The sequence below is a fragment of the Hemitrygon akajei genome, chromosome 3 (genome assembly GCF_048418815.1).
Source record: "Hemitrygon akajei chromosome 3, sHemAka1.3, whole genome shotgun sequence".
NCBI lineage: Eukaryota > Metazoa > Chordata > Chondrichthyes > Myliobatiformes > Dasyatidae > Hemitrygon > Hemitrygon akajei.
Genome location: NC_133126.1, coordinates 185,189,177 through 185,209,798, shown reverse-complemented (window position 1 = coordinate 185,209,798; position 20,622 = coordinate 185,189,177). Strand labels below are relative to the sequence as shown.

General features: G+C 42.7%; 1 pseudogene; it reads right to left on the bottom strand.

Moving 5' to 3' along the window:
* Positions 1-2,144: 2,144 nt before the first annotated feature.
* On the bottom strand, positions 2,145-20,247 carry LOC140724604 (carboxypeptidase B-like; annotated as a pseudogene).
* Between the last annotated feature and the right edge of the window lie 375 nt (positions 20,248-20,622).

Sequence of the window (20,622 nt, the reverse complement as noted above, 5' to 3'; positions counted from 1 at the left end):
AAAGTGGTTCTTTTAAGAGTTTAAAATTGTTGAGGCAGATGTACCTGTCCACCTGCCTCAACAATTTCACTGAAGTCAGGGTCAGAATCCGGTTTATTATCACTAATGTCGAAGAGATCTGTAGGAGGTGATGTCTCAGGAAGGAACACCTATCACTCAGGACCACCATCAGGCCAAGCCCTATTTTTGATGCTGCCATCAGGCAGGAGGTACAGGAGCTTGAAGGCCCACACCCCAACATTTAACAACACCTTCTTCAGGTTCTTGAAGCAAACTGAAAAATGCCAATTTTATCTTGGACTATTTCCCTCAAAGTTCACTAATGTTGCTATGTTTATTTTGTTGTGTAAGTTATATAAGATAAAAGAGAAAGATCAACTTTATTTGTCATGTATACATCTAAACGTATAGTCAAATGGCTCATTTTGCATCAAAATCAGATCAGTGAGGATTGTGCCCATAAGAATTACCACATTTTTGAAGCCAGCGTTGCATGCCCACAATTCATTAACCTTAGCGAGAAGAAGCCCACGGGGTAACACGGAGAGCACAGTAACTGCTTACTGACAGTGAGGGGAATGGAAACTGGATCTTACTGCCAGCTCTGTAAAGCGTTGCGCTAACCAGTATGCTACTGTGCCAGATTGAAGCAATGCATAAGCTGCCCGAACTGTTGAGTTCCTCCAGAATTTTTTGTGTTGCTGCAGGTTCAAGTACAGCTACTTTCCTACAACCATTCGATGCTTGAATCAACCGACTAAATCTGTAATCACTATAGTTTATCAACATTATGAACACATTGCACTAAAATGGACTATTTAATTTTTTGTTCTAAATGCATTCTTTCTCATACAAATTCTGTATAATTTAATGTTTGTGTATAATGTTCAATTTATGTTTTTCTTGTGAATGTTGCAATGAAAAATGTACGTGCAGATGCATCATGGGCACAGGTTTTTCATGGCTCCTGTGCAGACTTATGTATGTGACAATAAACCTGACTTTGGCTTGTCTTGGATTGATAGATACTGAGTTTGACTGATGTTAGTGGATCTGATAATCAAGATTAAAGTTTAACTGGGTGTCCAGTGCAATACTGCGTGAATTGTCATAGCACTCAATTTGAATATCTACTTGTTCCATTCATTTTGGTCAGAATGAATGGACTAAGCATTGGGAGATGGTCATTGAGTGCTAGTGGCTAGGGACCAACTTCATCCTCGTGTTAATTCCAGTTCAGATGGAGCAGGACAGACCTCCCCAGTGATCAGGCCACAGCAGACGGACAACTGGGCAAGTTGTGCTGTCAGCTCTGTTGTTCCTTCAGTCTGAGACAAAGGACAGAGATGAGAGGAACATCTCAGTACCTCAAGTTATCGTAATGTGGAACAAATATGCAGTAATAGAAAATATTCAAACAGGTTTCAATTGAGTTAGATACGTACGCAAGTAATTTTTAATAAAAGGAACATTGTAAAAGGAACTTCAGGCTAACTGTGTCCTCTGTTCAAAGGTTCAAAGTGTTGTGCATTCAGAGATGCTCTTCTGCATACCATTGCTGTAATGTGTTGTTATCTGAGTTACTATTGCCTTCCTGTTAGCTTGAACTTGTCTGGCTGTTCTCCTCTGACCTCTTTAATTAACAAGTGTTTTCTCCTAAGGAACTCTGGTTCACTGGATGTTCTTTTTGTTTTTCACACCATTCTCTGTAAACTTTAGAGACTGTCAATTTTGGAAATCCCAGGAGATCAGCACTTTCTGAGATACTCAAACCACCCCGTCTGGCACCAACAATCATTCCATGGTTAAAGTCACTAAGATCATAATTCTTCTCCATTCTGATGTTTCGTCTGAACAACAACTGAAGCTCTTGACCATGTTTGTATACTTTCATGCATTGTGTTACTGTCACATGATTGGCTGATTAGATAATTGCATTATGAGCAGGTGTACAGGTGTACCTAATAAAGTGGCCACTGACTGAATGATCCTATGAGTAAAACAAGAACAAGTTATCAAGGTGAACGCTATCCTACTGAAAGTGTGCAAGTACATTGTACTTGTGAAAAATACAACCACTTACATTTTCAAAGTCAAAACTGCTTTTATTTCTAAATCTAAAGTCCAGCCTCCATCCACCTTTAACTTTGCTCCATCATTAGGAGGTTTAATAAAGATGGTTGAGAACGTGATTGGCGATGTAGTTGATTGCCAGCATAGTCTCTTCACAGGTTGGTTTGATCAGGGACTCAGGCAACAGGAAGCCATGTTTACCCGTGTCTCGGAGTTCAAAGGTAAATGCATACATGATGCTGAGATCATTGGCCCAATCAGATGAACTTCCAACTACCGCATCTAAAGGGAAAACACTTTTAATTGAGGCCAGTTTAATGAATATATTGTATAATATTCCACACAGTCAGACAAGAATATGTTTTCTGATCCCTCTGTTGGGCTGGATCTCTTCCTGGCCCATTTGAACTTGATGATATTTCAGTAACTGGTTAGTGGCCAGGTAGGCATAACAACATGGGTTCAAAAGCCTGTTGGGACAGATCACAGGAGTGTCTTGCTTGGCGAATGGAAGGAGCAGTAAGACAGTGAGTGGCCCATAAAGACGGGCCCAGTGTGTGGTCTTGCTTTCTTAAATAAGACTTAAGAAATTCCAACACTGAACAGCCTAGTTGGTCTCTGGCTATGCCATCAATCATCAGGAACCCTTCCCAAGCTACTTAGTCCAACCTCAGCCATGTAGCCTTCTATTCCCCTCTCCCTCATATAAATGTACCACAATCACCTTGAAATAGACCATAATACACAGGAGCAGAATTAGGCCATTCAACCCATGAAGTCTCCTCTACCATTCCATCATGGCTGATTTATTACCCGTCTCAACTCCATTCTCCTGTACACACGAGGAAATCTGCAGATGCTGGAAATTCAAGCAACACACACAAAATGCTGGTGGAATGCAGCAGGCCAGGCGTCCGGTGCTTCCGGTGCGGCCTTCTATATATTGGTGAGACCTGACGCAGACTGGGAGACCGTTTCGCTGAACACCTACGCTCTGTCTGCCAGAGAAAGCAGGATCTGCCAGTGGTCACACATTTTAATTCCACGTCCCATTCCCATTCTGATATGTCTATCCATGGCCTCCTCTACTGTCAGATGAAGCCACACTCAGGTTGGAGGAACAACACCTTATATTCCATCTGGGTAGCCTCCAACCTGATGGCATCAGCATTGATTTCTCTAACTTCCGTTAATGTCCCCCTCCCCTTCTTACCTCATTCCTTATTTATTTATTTATTTATTTATCTATCTATTTATTTATTTATTTCCCCTTTTTCCTCTTTTCTCTCTTTCTTTGATCTCTCTCTGTCCCTCTCATAATAACTCCTTGCCTGCTCTCCATCTCCCTCTGGTGCTCCCCTCCCCCTTTCTTTCTCCCTAGGCCTCCCGTCCCATGATCCTTTCCCTTCTCCAGCTGTGTATCCCTTTTGCCAATCACCTTTCCAACTCTTAGCTTCACCCCTCCCCTCCTACCTTCTCCTATCATTTCAGATCTCCCCCCTCCCCCTCCCACTTTCAAATCTCTTACTGTCTCTTCATTCAGTTAGTTCTGACGAAGGGGCTCGGCCCGAAACGTCGACTGTACTTCTTCCTATAGATGCTGCCTGGCCTGCTGTGTTCCACCAGCATCTTGTGTGTGTTGCTTACATTCTCCTGTAACCTTTGACACCCTTACTAAACAAGAATCTATCAACCTCTACTTTAAATATACCCAGTGACTTGGTCTCCATCTGTGTCAATGAATTCCACAGATTCACCAGTTTCTGGCTAAATAAATTCCTTCTCATCTCCATTCTAAATGGACATACCATTATTCTGATGCTGTCTCCTCTGGTCCTAGACTCCCCCACTATAGGAAGCACCCTATCCACTCTATCTCAGCTTTTCAACATTTGATAGGTTTCAATGAGATCCCCTCATTCTCTAAACTCCAGCTAGTACAGCCTCAGAGTCATCAAATGCTCCTCATACTTTAACCCTTTAATTCTCAGAATCATCCTTGTGAACCTCCTCTGAACCCTCTCCAATGTCAACACAAACTTTCTTACATAAGCAGTTCTTACAAAACTGTTCATGATATTCCAAGCGCAGTCCGTCCAATGCCTTATAAAGTATTACATCCTTATACTCAACATGTTAGCAAATGCCATTTCCAGCCACGTATTCCTCCTCACATATCTTGAGGACCAAGAACTGATCCATTGGATACTGTACCAGTTATGTTCCTTCTATCTGAAAAGGGCCCAGTTATTCCAGCTCACTACTTTGTCCTGCCCCCTCACCAACTTAATCCTAGCCTAATCACTGGAAAATTTACGATGTCCAATTAACCTATCAATTGGTACGTCTTTGGACTGTGGGAGGAAACTGAAGCACACAGAAAAACCCACGCAGTCATGGGGAGTGTACAAACTCATTTCAGGGAACTGCAGGAATTGAACCTGGGTCACTGGTTCTGTAAAACATTGCGCTAATCATTATGCTACTGTGCCACCTGCTGATACCCAAGGATATCGGTTTATGGTAAGTGGTGGAAAGTTTAGGGGAGATGTCAGAGTTAGGTTTTATTTTACACGGAGTTCTGTAAGTACTTGGAACACACTGACAGGGCTGGTGGCAGAGGCAGGTACACTAGAGACTCTCGGATAGGCTCAAGGGTGGAGGAAAAATGAGGGATTATGTTAAGTGCAATAACAAGCTTGCACTCAATGTCAACCAGCCCAAAGAATTAATTGTGGACTTCAGGAAGGTAAAGTTGAGGGAATACACACCAGTCCTCATGGTGGATCCTGATGAAGGGTCTCGGCCCGAAACGTTGGCTACTCTTTTCTCACGGATGCTGCCTGACCTGCTGAGTTCTTCCAGCGTCGTGTACGTATCCTCATGGTGGATCAGCACTGGAAAGTGAGAGCAGTCCAACGTTTCTGGGTGTCAGTATCTCTGAAGATCTACCCAGGCATGACAGTGGCTACGTATACTTCGTGAGGAGTTTGAGGAGACTTGGTATGTTAGCAAAGACTCAAGCAAATTTCTATAGATGCACCGTGGAGAGCATTTTAACTGGTTGCATCACCATGCGGTATGGCGGGGCACTGCACAAGACTGGGAAAAGCTGCACAAAGTTGCAAATTCAGCCAGTTCACTCAAGGGCACCAGCCTCCCAGCATCGAGTTCATCTTCAATGTAATACTTTAAAAAAGGCTGCATCCTCTGTTATCTGACTTCTGAATAGACAATAAACGCGTGGACACTACCTCACTTTTTTTTCTTTCTTGCTATCTTTTTGCACTACTCATTTAATATAATTTTCTATATTTTTTATTGTAATTTGTAGTTTTTAAAAATTATGTATTGCACTATTCTGCTATTGCTACTGGAAAACAACAAACTTTGAGACTTATGCTGGTGATATTAAACCTGATTCTGATTCTGGTCAGGCTCGACTGGTTGGATTGATTGTGGAATAGTTACCTGTAGGTTGGCGTGACATTGTGTGCTAAATTACCCACACTGCACTGTTCTGTTTTAAGTTCAGTGTTCTAATTCTGAGTAGCTCTCGATGTTTTGTTGATGACCCACTGTTTGCAGTGGTCTAAAGCAGAGCTGGCCAACTTATCACATAGAACATAGAAAACCTAGAGCACAATACAGGCCCTTTGGCCCACAATGCTGTGCCGAACATGTACTTACTTTAGAAATTACCTAGGGTTACCCATAGCCCTCTAATTTTCTAAGCTCCATATACCTATCCGAGCCTCTTAAAAGACGCTATCGTATCCGCCTCCACTACTATTGCTCTCAGCCCATTCCAGGTACTCACCACTCTGCGTAAAAAACTTACCCCTGATATCCCCTCTGTACCAACTTCCAAGCACCTTAAAACTGTGTCCTCTCATATTAGCCACTTTAGCCCAAGGAAAAAGCCTCTGACTATCTACAGAAACAATGCCTCTCATCATCTTATACACTTCTATCAGGTCACCTCTCAAACTCTGTTACTCCAAGGAGAAAAGGCTAAGTTCACTCAATCTATTCTCGTAAGGCATGCTCCCCAATCCAGGCAACATCTTTGTCAATCTCCTCTGCAGCCTTTCTATAGTTTCCAGATCCTTCCTGTACTGAGGTGACCAGAATTGAGCACAGTACTCCAAGTGGGGTCTGACCAGGGTCCTATATAGCTGTAACGTTACCTCTCGGTTCTGGAACTCATTCCTACAGTTGAAGACCAATATACTGTATGACTTCTTAACTACACAGTCAATCTGCGCAGCAGCTTTGAGCGTCCTATGGACTTAGACCCCAAGATTTGACCTACCAAAATGAACCACCTCACACTTATCTGGGTTGAAATCCATCTGCCACTTCTCAGTCCAGTTTTGCATTCTATCAATGTCCTGCTGTAACCTCTTACAGCCCTCCACACTATCCACAACACCCCCAACCTTTGTGTAATCAGCAAATTTACTAACCCATCCCTCCACTTCCTCATCCAGGTCATTTTTAAAAATCATGAAAAGAGGAGGTCCCAGAACAGATCCCTGAGACACACCACTGGTCACTGACCTCCATGCAGAATATGACCCATCTACAGCCACTCTTTGCCTTCTGTGAGCAAGCCAATTCTGGATCCATAAAGCAAGGTCCCCTTGGATCCCATGCCTCCTTACTTTCTCAATAAGCCTTGCAAGAGGTACCTTATCAAATGCCTTGCTGAAATCCATGTACACTACATCTACGGCTCTACCTTCATCAATGTGTTTAGTCACATCCTCAAAAAATTCAATCAGGCTTGTGAGGCACGACCTGCCCTTGACAAAGCCATGCTGACTATTCCTGATCATATTATACCTCTCCAAATGTTCCTAATTCCTGCCTCTAAGGATCTCCTCCATCAACTTACCAACCACTGAAGTAAGATAATTTCCTGGGCTATCTCTACTCTCTTTCTTGAATAAGGGAATAACACCTGCAACCTTCCAATCCCCTGAAACCTCTCCTGTCCCCATTGATGATGCAAAGATCATTGCCAGAGGCTCAGCAATCTCCTCCCTCTCCTCCCACAGTAGCCTGGGGTATATCTCGTCCGGGCCCGGTGACTCATCCTACTTGAAGCTTTCCAAAAGCTCCAGCACATCCTCTTTCTTAATATCTACATGCTCAAGCTCTTCAGTTCACTGTAAGTACCCTTACAATCACCAAGGTCCTTTTCCATAGTGAATACTGAAGCAAAGCATTCATTACCAAAAGCAAAGCAAAGCATGCTACCACCTCTGGTTCCATACACACTTTTCCACTGTCACACTTGATTTTTCTGGGGCAGTTGTGGCCAGACACAAAGGAAAGTAACATATTGCCCTCCAAACCATCCCCACCCCATATCCTACCTCACCCAAATATTAGCCTTTACAACCATATTTAAATGTGACCATCATGGAGAAAGTGCTCTGTGGTTTGCTCAATTCCCAGCACACAGGTCCCATTTGGAGAAGCAATCACCAACAGATGAAAATGTACAAAGGCTCTTCTATCACACTACTGTGGAATGCTGTTGCTTTTAATTTAATTTTTCCCAATCTTGCTATCTCTTTAGGGAAAACCATGTTGGGTATTAGTCCCTACACGGTACTTAGCACACCAAGATGTGCTTGGGAGGTTTGAAAATGTAGCTGCTCCCTCAGACAAGAGGATGTGGAAATAGGAACCTCAGTATAAGAGATCGTCCACTTAGAGACCCAGATTAATAAACATGGACAGTACACTTTCAAAAGATATTTGGATATGTACATGGATAGGAAGAGTTTAGAAGTATATGGGCCAAAAGAGACAGGTTTGGAGGGTGCCGTGGACAACATAGACAAATTGGGCTGAAGAGCCTTTGTCCAAGGAGAAATTATTTCTCCAAATGGACCAGAAATTGTTAGGATTTGCTATCACAGGGAACTTCATTTCCTCAGTTGTCAAGGCTGAAATCAATGATTCTATGCTGTATGGCTCTCTGATTTTATGTTCTTACATATTGTTGATATTCCAGGACCATAGTAATAGTTAGTTCCATGAAATCTTCTCAATTCTGCAACTGCATTTCCAGCTAGGGCATTCTGAAATAAAACACCAGAAACAACCTTGGTTATCAGAAATGTCAGACTGAAAGACAGGAAGGACTGGTCTGACCAGTTGCTCCATCATGGTGCCCAAAGTCAAGGAACCTGTCTGGAGCAGCCAGGAGGAGAAGCCTACTCTGCTTTACGAACAGCGTGGCAGTACATTGGATCAACACACTCACCCCAGGTGCAAACACTTTAGTTGCCGGGGTCACTCACCATGCCATGTCTGTCAGAATAGCATAAACCCCCCCCCCCCCCCACAGCAATAAAGACAAACCATATAATAAAGTAACACAGCATAAACAAACTATTGCATTTTCCTGGATCTTTAGGATCAAAGCCACAAAAATCTATAAAGGCACCTGATGCACCATCAATAACTCACGCTGAGACGTAGGAAGCGAGGTATCGGCTTTTATTGACTGGACGAATGAACAACACTACATCCTGGGGAATGAGGCAGAGCAACAGGCCACAGTCGCCTTTATACAGGGGTCTGTGGGAGGAGCCACAGGAGCAGTCCAGACAGGTATATCTAGTTCACCACAGCACCAGAACAAGCTAATAACATACAGGCAAACAAGATGCTCAAGTTAATAAGCAGGAAGAGTGGAGCAGAAATACAGATATATTCTGATAAAGACTTGTTAATGAACATCAGATGGTGTTCTGTGGATGTTGGAAATCTAAACTAAAAAGGAAAAAATGGGAAAGACTCTGCAGACAGGTAGAGTCAATGGTTCAGACTGAGGCTCTTTGCGCGTGGCCAAGTGGTTAAGGCGTTCATCTAGTGATCTGAAGGTCGCTAGTTTGAGCCGTGGCTGAGGATGCATGGGTGTCCTTGAGCAGGGCACTTAACCACACATTGCTCTGTGACGACACTGGTGTCGAGCTATATGGGTCCTAATGCCCTTCCCTTGGACAACATCGGTGGTGTGGAGTGGGGAGACTTGCAGTTTGAGCAACTGCCGGTCTTCCATAAAAAAACACCCTGCCCAAGGCTTGCGCCCTGGAAACTTCCCAAGGCACAAATCCATGGTCTATCGAGACTAACGGGGGCCTACATACTATACAACTTTGAGATTTGTCTCCTTGCAGGCAGCCAGAAAACAGGAAACTCAAGAGAACCCATGGAAAAAAAAACCTAACACCCAAAGTGCAGAGTGAGAAAAAAAACAAATTGTTCAAACAATAAAATCAAGTAAACTGAGGGAGGAATGGATAGGATGAAGGCCAGGATTGTTGAGCTTTAGATGAAGCCATCTGATTGACCGGTTAATGAAAAAGAACACAAGCAAGATAAAGCAGAAGCTCCTAAGTGCAGAGATGAGTTTATCTTTCTGTCTTGTTATCCTAGTTTTAAATGTTGCATTACCGTTTCAGGCATTTTCTCAAGTAAACATGAGAATTCTACATAGACTTTAAACTCATTAATAATTTACAGAACAATGTACCAGCTCTTCATGATGATGTGAGTATGAAAAGGTGTAGCTAAAGGGAAACAGAAGAAGCTGGGAGTATGAGTGGATCGCGAGATACGCCTTGATGTGCTGAAGGTGGTCATGGACAAAGTTCGCAACAGCTTTGACTTCTGATTCAGATTCCACGAATGGTCCACAGTAAACGTTAGAGCATGGATGCTTCAAGGCACCAGTGGCTGTGGATTGGAAAAGTCATTATCAGGGAGTCATGGAGCATGGAGATGGGCCCTTCAACCCATTGAGTCCAGTCTAGCATCTGCATCAAGCAATCTGTTTACACTAATCAAATTGTATTCAATCTCACCTGGTCCAGGAACACCACTGGGATTGTGAAATGGGCCCAGCAGAGATTGCACTTTCTGAGGAAGCTTAAACAAGCATCACTCCCCACTAACATCTTAACTACATTCTACAGAGGCATGGTTAAGAGTGTGCTGACCGTTTGCATCACAACCTGGTACTCCAGCTGCAGTGCTGCCGACAAAAAAGCCTTGCAGAGGGTGGTTAGGGGAGCAGAGAAGGTTATTGGGGTCTCCCTACCTTCTGTCCAAGACCTCTTTCAGAGTCGATGCCTCCAGAAGTACAGAAGCTCCAGTACATCATTAAAGACCCCTCACACCCTCTCCATAAACTGTTTGTTCTTCTGCCATCAGGCAAATGTTACAGGAGCATCAAAACTAAAACCACAAGGCTACTAAACAGCTTCCTCCCACAGGCAGTCAGACTGCTAAATAGCTGCTCTACCCGACTCTGCTTTGGACACCTTTAACTTGCACTGGACACTTATAACTTGATTTTAACCGACATGTGGCTGTTGTGTTTTACTATTTATTGTTGTGTTTACTATTTATTGTTGTGTTTGTTATGTTATGATTGCACTTGCCCCTGGGAAATGCTGTCTCATTCTGCCCTGCAGAGCTGATGTATGGTTGGAATGACAATAAAGTTTTTGAATCTTGAATCTTCCCCCACATACCCATCTATTACCCCAGACTCACTCATCTACATAAAAGGGTGAATCTTTGATGGCCCATTAACCTGCCAGACTACACAGAGTTGGGATTTATGAGGAAACTGAAGCACACGACACAAACTCACTTGGTCTCAGGACCATCATTGAAACTCCACGTAGACAGCATCAGAGATCAGGATTATGCTTGGACTGCTGCAGAAGCTCCTTTTCAGTCCTGGCCCCATCCATTGACTGTTTATTCCTCTCCATAGATTGCTGCCTGGCCTGCTCAATTCCTCAGGTGAAATTGGGGAGTTCGTTAAGAAGGATATGTCTTTGTGGTATTGAGTCTGGGCAAGATTGTAGTCGAAGAGCAGTGATTATAGGGGCGCAGTGTGAGGGGGTCTCTCAGAAATCCTATTGAGAAAGCAAACTTTTTCAAAGTAGGCCTCAGAGAGATTTTAGTTCTGCGTCCGAGGCAGCAGGAAGGACATTTCCCAAAACTGACGGAGCTTTTCTTCACATTTCCCCATTAAGCTCCAGTAACATTCAAATTCAATTATAACTTAACTTATCTGAGGTGAAGGCAGTCACAGAGTGTCATGTCAGGCCAACTTGTCAAAGGATCAGCTATGAAGTGATTGTGAAAACTAAGCATTCTTCTCTCCTTTGTGAGATTTCCACAGGCCTCGCGTTGTCACTGGCCTGCTGACTGACCAACTCAGGAAAATGCCTGTAAAAGCTGTCAATCATAATAAGGCCATTCAACTGTCCAGGAGTCACTTCCTGCCTGTGCCTCACACACACATTTCAGGGTGGAAATAGCCCGGGTCTGATTTCTGAAATTCACAACTGAACCACCCAATAGAATCCTGGATGAACATCGGGTGTCAACGCTGGAGCAGCAGGAATAAACAAATTCTGATTCATTGGCATTGTTCCTTCCCACAAACATAAAAACTAAAACCATTTCAAAGCTAGTCTCACTACCCCTTATGCAGAAGGTCTCTGTCAAAACGGATAAACTCACAGCACCACTTGGCAGCAAAGTTTCGGTTGGGGTCGGTGCCTGTACAGTTATTGCCAGGATACTTGGAACGCATTTTTCCTCCAAAATCAACTCTACATATAAAACACAGAGAACAGGCACGTAATTGGCTAAAATACTGGTTGGCTTCATCATTACAGGTATAATTTATGCAGACTTTCAATCTGTGCCATTTCCCTCAGGTACAATAATTATGATTTAATGGTGCAGCATCCTAGCACAGTATCACTGGATTAATATTGAAGGTTGTACAGTGCGGATTTTCAGTCCATGATGTAGAGCTGACCCTTTAACCTACTCTGAGATTAATTAAGCACTTCACTCCTATATCATCATCACCATCATTATGAACCATGTCGTATGATCATGGTCTCCGTAACCGTGATTGTTTTTGGCACATTCCACAGAAATGGTTTACTACTGAGGCTCATATGACCTGCTCCCATGGCTTCATGTGACTCTGATCAGGGGACTATGCAGGTGCTACACCTTGCCCAAGGGTGACCTGCAGGCTACTGGAGGGAAGGAACACCATACACCACCTTTTGTAGAGACATATCTCCACCCCACCACTCCTATATAGCCCTTCATTTTGCTATGCCTTTCTAAGGGTCTCTTAAATATCGCTAATATGTGTGCTCTACCACTGCCCACCACTCTGTGTAAAGAACTTTCCTCTGACTTTCACCTACAGTATACTTTCCTCTAATCACTTAAAATTATGCCCTCTCATGTTTGTCATTTCTGCTCTGAGAAAATTCTCCACTCTATCCATGTCTCTTATTACCTTGTACCTCTCTAATGCGTTGCTGCGCTCTGGCCAGGCAAGCCTCCAGTTGTAGTGGCTTCAGACTTCCCTCTGTTTCGAGACTTAGAGCACAACAGCACAAAAACAGACCCATCTAGCCGAACTATTATTCCGCATAGCCCTCACTACCCTCCCATCCTTTTACTTAGAGTCATCGAGTCATAGAGAACTATAGCACAGAAACAGGCCCTTCGGTCCAGCTAGCCCATGCTGAAACCACTTGAACGGTCCACTCCCATTGACCTGCACTGGGACCATAGCCCTCTATACCCCTACCATCCATGTACCTGTCCAAACATCTCTTAAACTTTGAAGTCAAGCTCGTATGCACCATTTGAGCTGGTATCTCATTCCACACTCTCAAGACATTCTGAGTGAAGAAGTTTCCCTTTATGTTCCCCTTAAACTTTTCCTGTTTCACGCTTAACTCTTGACCTCTGGTTGTAGTCCCACCCAACCTCAGAGGAAAAAACTTGTTTGCATTTACCCTATCTATACCCCCTCATAATGTTGTATACTGCTATCAAATCTCCTCTCAGTCTTCTATGTTCCAGGGAATAAAGTCCTAACCTATTCAATCTTTCCTTATAGCTCAGGTCCTTCACACCCAGCAACATCCTTGTGAATTTTCTCTGTACTCTTTCAACCATGTTTACATCATTCCTGCAGGTACGTGACCAAGACTGAACACAATACTCCAAATTAGGCCTCACAAACGTCTTTTACAACTTCAACATAACATCCTATCTTCTATACTCAGTACATTGACTTATGAAGGCCATTGATTTTTAACCAAACTTCTCAACATCTCTTCTGTGTCAAAATCGAACCTACAGCCACCATCTCCTCTTGCAGCACTTCCCACACTCTTATCCCCTTAAACTGCTTATCTGGACAAACAACTTCTCTCCATCTAGAAATTGAAGTAAAATCACTACGGTTGTTAGTAATCTGAAAATACCAGAAAATTCAATGGATCAGGTAGTATCTGCAGAGAGTGAGAGATAGAGTTGATGTTTTATTTCAAACACCTTTCATCAAAATTGAGTTCTGACGAATGGTTATTCACCTGAAGCATTAACTCTATTCCGCTCCCCCTTCCTCAGATGCTGCCTGACCTGCTGTGTGTTTCCACCGTTTTCCTTACTTGTTTCCACTCATCCATTACTGGGTGCAGTAGAACGGTATGACAGTCCAGAGCAAGCAGGGAGGTTGTGATAGTGCGCCGCCTGACACCACCTGACACCAGTTTACTTGTTAAATCCAATCAGCTTTCAGATTAGCTTGAGAAGAGCAAAGAGTGGAAGAGAATTGGGCAGACCAAGAGGCCTCCACATATTATAATGTTTATAACATATTTATAACAATTATAAAATTTCATGGCTGCTGCAGGCAATTTTTTTTAGTGTAGCAGAACAAATATCCCTTTCTAGTTAAACAAGTCAGACTTAGTTCATCTACTTCCCTTCAAGCATGTGGTTCTTCAATCAACTGGCAAAATCTAATCACCGCTACAGATTAGCAACACTCTAATCACTTTGCTCTAAAATAAACCTTGTTTTTTTAAATTATGTTAGCTTCTTGTAAAACTTGTGTATAATTTCTGTTTAATTTGTATTTTCCTTGTGAATGTTGTTTATATGTTGCTGCAAGTAGGTTTTTGTGCATACTGAGCATGTACTTGGACATTTGATAGCAAACTTAAGTTAAAACTTGATTCAGAATTTAGATGATGTAGGCCATATGTAATTTTTCTTAGGGTATAATAAGTGCCATATGAACTGTGATACAGGGGTTCCTCAAGGTTGTTATAGCTGGGGTAGTAGTGGGGAGAAATTCCAATGATGTGCACCTCTTACAACCAAATCCAGCTCCTGGCCTTCACATGTGGTTTAGCTACTAAACCCAGCAGAATGGTCTCTACTGACAGGTGAAGGTGGGTCCCTGCCGCCTTAGAACCAGTCACTTCAGGCAGATGGAGCTTGTCAGCTGTGGTTGGCAGCTCACCCAGGAGAAGGAAAACTCTGATCTCAAACCTCTGCTGCCTTGAGGCTGAACTCACTCATGAGGAAGGCTTTAGGAGTAAACAGGGAAGAATCTGGACCTGGAGTCTCTAAGGTAGTCCTATGTCGAGTTCAATGCTGACTGGCAACTCCTGCGATGCTGCTAGTACCAAACTGTATCAGTCTCTGCTGTTCCTTTGTGTTCATCGGATGTCTGGAGAGAGCAAGCTTGCTACATGGGCAACAACTTGTTCTATATTTCATACTGCCCTGGCTTGCATATCTAGACAATTAAGACGCAACATCCATGGTTAACTCTGACCGACAGAGGCCTCATCATTTAATGTAAGACAGCCTAGAATTCTGCATTGGGGTAGCATCATTGCACAGGGTTGAATAAACTAGTGAATGAAGCAAATTCTGTTTTACCCACTGACATGGTTGCTGAGGACAATACCTGAACAACACTGTAGATATGGGAAGAAAATAACATTGCAGTGGATTCCTGGGCTATGACCAGTCAGATGAATAGATTGGAAGAGAACCAAGTCAATACTCAGTCACTAGTATCATATGCACAATATTTTACACAATGATGCTTACCCCAGTCCAGGTGTAAGAGTAACCATCCACATTTACAACTGGAACAACTAGGAAATCCAATTCATTGAGAAGTGTCTCCAGGGGGGAGCCAGTTTCATGGGATTCAACAGCCTACGAAATTTAATGGATTCAGAATGACTTGTGTGTTTCTCAATGTCAGTAAGAAAGCTTCTGTAACTAAATTGCACAGCTGAGGTTTCTCCACTGACCTCCTTCACAAACCACTGGCAAAAGGCGGGAGAAATCCATTCCCGGGCGTGGATCCCACATCCCAAGAAGATGGCAGGTTTCACCATATCCTTTCTCTTGCCAACCTTGAAGAAGGGAATTGGAGCTTGTCATCAAATTCCCAGCTAGCACTGCCACATATAACCACGAATCTAATCGAGCCTTTAGAAAATCCAGAACAAACAGAACTGCAGATGCGGGAATCTGAAAGCTGGAAGAACTCAGGCAATCAAGCAGTTCTCATGGAAGGAGAAACTAGTAAGTGGTTCAGGTCAAGGATCAGAACTAGAGGAAGGGTGGAAAACATAGAACATAGAACATAGAGCAGTACAGTACAGGAACATGACCTTCAACCCCTGGGTTGTACATGAAGTAATTAAACTAGTAATTAAATCGGACTAAACTAATCCCTTCTGCTTACATAATGTCCAGATCCCTCCATTCTCTGCATATTCATGCACTTCTTAAAAGCATGGTAAATGCCTTTATTCTATTTGCCACCACCACCTGCCCTAATTGTCCATCTCTCAGCTTCTTATGGCTGAGTCCTTCCAGCATTTCTGTTTTTCACAAACCTGGACTTGAGCCAAAGACAGGTTTTGTTGGGGGCAGGGGTGGTGTTTGGATGTCAATTCAGGAATCTCAGATAGGATGGTTTCTAAATGTCTTGCAGGATCCAACTGGAATTCCAGCCCACTGACAAGATGGTTGATCATCTGAAACCCCTCTAGTCTATGAGAACAAATGGGCACATTGGGAGAAAGAGCATTAATTTAGGGGAGAGTCTAGAAGACTCTGATCTGGGGAAGAGTGTTTGGACAATTGTGGTAGAAGGTTCCATTGGTAGTGGGAGGGGCAGACATTTGTTGGGGACCAGGAACATCTGAGCAGTAGTTCACCAGTAACCTCATTGGGCCTAGATGAAGCTCCCCAACTTTCCAAAGGATCACTTCTTGCAAACTCAGGCTTTCAGTTGGTTGGGTTTCCCAAAGCTGGGAAATCCTCTCTAACCAGACCTCGCCAATCTCACCAATGCCACTAAATTATCAAGCCTCTTTCGCAGATGACTGGCCACCTAGCCCTCATCCACCACCACTAAAACTGTTCTCCAATGGCTTCTAGATTAACACAGCAATGACACCCCATATCTGAGAGAGAAAATTCAGTTGTTGAGCAACAAAAATTTCTGGGGGAGACTAACAAGTCAGCCAGCAACTACAGAAGGGAATAAACAATCAATATTTGAAGCTGAGACTGTTCATCAGGAAGCGACTTGGCCCCAAACATTGACTGTTTATTCCACCCCATAGATGCTGCCTGACTTGTTGAGTTCCTTCGGCATTTTTTTGTGTGCAGTTCAAAATTTCTAACATTTGCAAAATCTCTTATGTCTAAGAAGTTTAGCCTTTGCTATCTGGGTGCAAGTTGACAAGGCGTGACTGGGAGACCAGGAACAACACAAGCGGAATATTGGATGAGAAAGGCAGCATGTAATCATCAAGGATACCCACCATCCAGGTTATGGTGTTTTCTCACTGCTGCTGTCAGGCAAGAGGTATACAAGCCTAGGCATCCTACATCACAAGGTTCAGGAACAGCTACTTTCCTACAACCATCAGGTTCTTGAACCGATCTGCGCAACTCTAACCCTATCTAAACAATGGAACACCATGGACCACCACTTTCACTTCCATGGATTTGGCTCCAACTGTGTTTTTGGTCTTTGTACTTAGGTCTTGTTTCTGCCTTCTATTGCATTCTCTCTCTTCGCACTGTCTTGTATAATTTATTTATAATTTACATTCTGTGAGCTGCTTATACCAATTTGCCTATGATGCTACTACAAGCAATGTTTTCATTGTATTCATATCTCATGGTACTTGTACACATGACAATAAATGCAACTTAAGCATGATCTTACCTGGAGGAGGTAGATGCTTCTTCCCTCATAGCTCTTTCCAAATTTCTTCCCGAGAAATTCGTGTTGGGTTGGTTTCTGCTATTTTGGCAGTCCAAGCTTCAATCTACAATTGATAATCAAAGCTTTAATAAGTCTTGATGCATCTGTACCATTATTAGTTCAGATGTTTCGGTCTGATAAAGAAGACTTTTGTAGCTTACAAGCTATTGATAATGTGCCATGGTGATTCCAGAAGGATGATTGCATTCCCTACAGAACAACAGGTATTGATATCTTATGGAGTGGCCGCCACATTATATAACCATATAACAATTACAGCACGGAAACAGACCATCTCAGCCCTTTTAGTCTGTGCCGAACGCTTACTCTCACCTAGTCCTACTGACCCGCACTCAGCCCATAACCCTCCATTCCTTTCCTGTCCATATACTTATCCAATTTTACTTTAAATGACAAAACCGAACCTACCTCTACCACTTCAATTGGAAGCTCGTTCCACACAGCTACCACTCTCTGAGTAAAGAAATTCCCCCTCGTGTTACCCTTAAACTTTTGCCCCCTAACTCTCAACTCATGTTCTCTTGTTTGAATCTCCCCTACTCTCAATGGAAAAAGCCTATCCACGTCAACTCTATCTATCCCTCTCATAATTTTAAATACCTCTATCAAATCCCCCCTCAACCTTCTACACTCCAAAGAATAAAGACCTAACTTATTCAACCTTTCCCTGTAACTTAGGTGCTGAAACCCAGGTAACATTCTAGTAAATCTCCTCTGTACTCTCTCTATTTTGTTGACATCTTACCTATAATTCGGTAACCAGAACTGTTATCTCCTCTGTTCTCTGTATATCTGCTACCAAAACAACAACAGCCACAGAAACAGCCTTAAAGGTCACTGAAAAGAGAAAACTTTTTGGTCAGTGCCCCACAGAAAAGCAGATGACCCCAACCAACAAGGATAGCACGGAGTCCACAGTGGCTGCAGTGCCCTGAGGTCCACCATAGCCAGAGCCCGTGATGAGATTCTGGCTGTCCTATTAGAAAACACTAGGGCCACTTTGCTGAGCATGGCCTGATCCCGGAGCTAGCTGACCACATACACAAAGCACCTTTTGTGTTAGAAATATTTACTGGTGGCAATTGAAACAGATCTCTGGGCACCTGGAGGCCAAGGAGTAACAGGAGACCCTTGGTTTGATGAACAGAGGGTTACTTTGATCCTGGATCCGATGCTGCTGAAAGGAGAGCTATACGACTAACCTCTCCTGTGATGCAGCATGTGATACGAGCTGTAACTCCAAAAAGATATGGGTTCCAAAATCGCACCACGCACTAGCACGTATTCCAAACTCGCACTCCAGTGCAGGACTATTAAGAGATGGCCATATTGTTGGAGATACTTTGATTTTGTAAAATTAATAGATGCAAAAGGTTCAAATGAAATATTCTTAGAAAATCACCAAAGTCTCTCAATAACTCGATTGATATTATCCATCAATCAAGGCCTGAAATGATGACCTGCATATTTCCAAGAGAGATGCTATATGAACCTGCTGTAAATTAATTTTCTGCCAAATTCTTACAGTTCTGATGTAGTTCATGTAATGTCTTGCTAAAGGCACAATATAAGTAGCAGTCTTCATTATTAAATCGATTGAACAGATTGCATGCATATCACTTCAAGGGAGGTGCAGTGGTTTATACAAAATATGGTCAATTTTAGGTTGACATAATTAAATACAATTCATTGCACATTCCAGCAAAGAAAGCATGATAATTAAAAGGCATTAATATTATCAGGAAATGTAAATAATCCCCAACAGTTACTGCTAAAAGAACTTTACAGGTCAGGCAGCATCTATCGTAGGAGTAAACAGTCAATGTCTCGGGCTGAGATCCTTCATCAGGACTGATGATGGATCTTGGTCCTTAACGTTAACTGTTTACTCTTTTCCATTCATGCTGCCTGACCTGCTGAGTTCCTCCAGCATTTGGTTTGTGTTGCTTTGGATTTCCAGCATCTGAAGACTTCCTCATGTTTGTAGTTTCTGCTAATGTCCATTTTCAACCTAGTCGAGGTTTTCTACTGTTAGGGTATTTCAGTAGGCTTCTAACCAGAAGTAATGATCTGAATTCCCATACCATCATTACCGAAAGAAATATTATTAGAAAATCAGAGTATTTACCCAATGTCTGGTCAGGATTTATCCACCAACCAATGCTTGGACAGATGACCTGCATATTTCCCAAGAGAGATTATATAAATCGCTGAATATTAATTTGGTCAAAGTGAGATTGTCTTAATTAGATAGGCTCTAATGGCTACCAGCTGTCCTACACCAGACTGTGTGAACAATTTGAAACAATCCTGCAATAAAATTCATTTTACCTGTTCCCAACTATGATAATTTTCATAACTGTAGTTTGCTCCTGAAAACATCTAATTGAACTGGTCTGTAATCAAGACTTGCAGGTTTTCATTTAATACCCTGTAGGAGACAAAGCATTGTTTCATTTCCAGTAGAAATGGAGTTATTAAACAATGATAAGACTTGATGAATGTTTAGACGGAACCTGAAACTGACTCATATTTTAATCCAATCTTCTCCAGCTCGGTTAAAATTTCCGAGACCCACTTTGCAGGGACCCTGATGTCCGCAGTCGAGTTTATCATCAGCAACTCTGACCAAGCTGGCAACCAGAAATCCACCTACATGCACAGAAAGGACCCAATTAGTTCTTTAGTTTATCTGCACTGACTTCAGCTTCATCTGGCAATAAAAAATATTTAGCTTCTCAATGTGAGACATGGTCCTTAAGAACTGGACCATTTCCTGGTCTCAGGCGCAAAACTTTATCACTTATAGAACAAAAAAATAAAGTCAGATTGAGTTTGTCTGGGACAATTCCCCAGTTCCATCACGTCTACAACACATGCAGGGATGTTCCTTACCCGGAGTGCTTTCCAATGGGAAATGCTTCCGAAATCACTGCAACAAGCCCCAGGAACAGAAGTCCTTCCATCGTTTACCTCGGATTGCCTGACACCCCAAGGAGATTGGACAGTTATATATACCTTGTCCAGCCCAAATTACCAACAGGTGACTGCTGTGTAAAACTCAGTTTTCTGGTTTAATCCTAAAATTTGCATGACACAGGTGTCTGGTGACGTTCCAATAGTTTATCATATTATTATGAGCTTTGAAACAATCTGATGATTGCCTGCAGCCACTCCCAAGTTGAGAAGGGATTAGAAATCATCCTTTCTCTTTAAATCGCTTCACTGTGATCCCAGATGTCACTATGTTATAATCTTTTAAACCCACCAAATTTACCAGGGAGGTGCTGACTGCCCTCAAACTGTGGTACACAAGTCCATGTTGGGGACACTCTGGGCAA